General features: G+C 41.8%; 1 protein-coding gene across 2 annotated transcripts in view; it reads left to right on the top strand.

Annotated features, from left to right (window-relative positions):
- Positions 1 to 2,500, top strand: part of LOC123518544 (protein C-ets-2-like) — a 283,895-nt gene that overhangs the window by 17,972 nt on the left and 263,423 nt on the right. Inside the window, exon 1 of one of the 2 annotated variants that reach the window (XM_045279368.1) lies at positions 2,370 to 2,419. The exons of the other annotated variant lie outside the window; for it this stretch is intronic. The gene's annotated coding sequence lies outside the window, so the exon portion shown is untranslated. Of the gene's footprint in view, positions 1 to 2,369; positions 2,420 to 2,500 lie in introns of those variants that run through there. 2 annotated transcript variants of the gene reach the window in all.

A 2,500-nucleotide genomic window follows, 5' to 3' on the forward strand; every position in this document is an offset into this window, starting at 1 on the left:
AATATGAAAAGAAGAATAACGAATGAAGGAAAGAAATATGAGAGAGAAACAGGAGGACGAAGAAGAGAAGAAAGTTGAAGGAAACTAAATAAGGAGACTAAGACTAGAGTGTGCGATGACTTAGAAGAAATGAAACAGCAGAGGTATAGGGAAAAGGAATAAATAAAGAAATAATGGAGCAAAAATAATACCGAAATAAGATAGATCAAGAAAAACAAAATTAGAAGAAAGGGAAAGGCTGGTTAATAAGAGAGAGAGAGAGAGAGAGAGAGAGAGAGAGAGAGAGAGAGAGAGAGAGAGAGAGAGAGAGAGAGAGAGAGAGAGAGAGAGAGGCAAAGACTTGAACGTTAAAAAAGGAAATAAAAAAACTAGACACTTTTCATAATAATTGCTCACAAGAAACTTCGTGTCTAATTTGATGGAGACGAAAAGGACTTAATTGCTGGAAAACGAAAAAAAAAAAAAAATGCACGAGGACGAGAAAAACAAGAAAAACAAGAAAACAATCCACCTTTGAATTCCCCGGATATATATTTTTTTTTCTCATCCGCATTAAGTTTTATTTTCACTGCTGGCTGAACTGAGGAGGAGGAGGAGGAGGAGGAGGAGGAGGAGGAGGAGGAGGAGGAGGAGGAGGAGGAGGAGGAGGAGGAGGAGGAGGAGGAGGAGGGAGAGGGGGTCAGTCTATCAGTCACTGCAGAAAAATGAGGCTAAGCGGTTCATTGAAAAGGAGAGGTGACGAGGGGGGAGAAGGAGAGGCTTAAAGAGAGAGGGTAGTGGTGTTGCGTCTCTCTCTCTCTCTCTCTCTCTCTCTCTCTCTCTCTCTCTCTCTCTCTCTCTCTCTCTCTCTCTCTCTCTCTCTCTCTCAACATTCATCACACATTCCTTTTTATATTTGTTTGTGTTACGTTAAGTGGCATTTTCTTATGTGTGCTTATGTTATTTGCTTATGTTGTGATTTTTCATGGTGGAATCTTTGGGTGGATAAAACTTGAGTTACGTAGAAGCTTGTGAGTTTCCTCTTCCAGCAGATTTCCGCATGACTTTCCTCCTTCTCCTTCTCCTCCTCCTCCTTCTCCTCCTCCTCCTCCTCCTCCTCCTCCTCCTCCTCCTCCTCCTCCTCCTCCTCCTCCTCCTCCTGCTGTCACAAAGCGCGCGTCCACAAGAGTGCTCAAACGATCCTTACACTCTGGGACCCACATTTCGCCTTGTGTTGATCCTGATTGGTACAAAATTGTCTAAGTACCTACTTGAGAGCCCCGTCTGGCCTCCTCCTCCACCTCCTCCTCCACCCTCCTTCCCTCTCCTCCTCCTCCTCTTCGTCCTCCTCATGGTTCCCTCTTATATCATCTTCGGCGTCTCTTTACTCTTCCTGGTTCTCTCTTATATCACCCTTGCAAAGCCCCCGGTACATAATAAGAATAGGTTGACGTTCCTTTAGCATGGGATTATTGGTTGTAGTGTGTAGTGGGAGGATGGCCTTGTGGCTGAAGCATTTATAATTTTCGATGACATAACGGTGCCGTCACTTGAGGGTTGAAAATTTACTGCTTGTGGGAGAGATGAGAGAAGGTCCATTTGATATTTTTCTCTTGCCGTGTTGATTAATTTATGAATTCACTTTGGCAACTGCTGTGTTAGACGTTAGGTTAAGGTTGCATTTTCTAATGGGATAACGAGCGGCCACTGGAAAAGAAAACAACAATAACAAACATCACTTCACTAACCCTTTTGTTCCTTACGCCTGTGGGGCTGTTTGTGATAAGCTACCCTATCTAATCTATAGCGGTGTAGAACAGTAAAGACGAAGATTATGAAATGTAAAGAACGACTATAACTTTACAACTGTTTCTAAAAGTCTATCAGATAACCTGCATACATCAATCCAATTAATTTGTATGATGGTAAAGTGAAGAGATGCGACAAAATTTTAGCGCTTTGATGATACGTACGTACACGTACGTACGTACTTGTGCAGTGGCCTAGAAATGTTCACGAGAACGATCTTGCAGATACACAGTAGATTAGGAACGGAAAAAAATTGTACGGATGGGAAAGAGAAATTACGTAACAGTCATCATCTGTAACACGATGCCTGGGAGGCGTGGGTGCTGACTAGAGAACAACCATGACAGTAGAGTTGAACTGCGTGGTCTGCCCCGTCTCTCTTATACGTGATGTTATTTTTTTTTTTTATCCGGAAGTTTGTATCGTGAAAAGTTTGTGATGTATATGTATTTCATGAACGTAATATTTGCCAACTTGTAGTAAACATGTTTGTTTAGTGCGTGATAGAGATACATAGAAGCAAACAAATGTAACACTAAGTATATTGATTTTTGTTTTGTTTTTTGTTGCAGGTAAATGCCGTCTTGCCAAGGCTGGAGACTGAGTGCTCACCTTTCGTTACGTGAATCAGGTAAATCTACTTAATTTTATAGTATTCTATGATTTTTCATTATATTCGTAGGCGTCTATAACCAGTGGCAGTGGTGCATGT

The sequence above is a fragment of the Portunus trituberculatus genome, chromosome 44, assembly GCF_017591435.1.
Source record: "Portunus trituberculatus isolate SZX2019 chromosome 44, ASM1759143v1, whole genome shotgun sequence".
Classification (NCBI taxonomy): Eukaryota; Metazoa; Arthropoda; class Malacostraca; order Decapoda; family Portunidae; genus Portunus; species Portunus trituberculatus.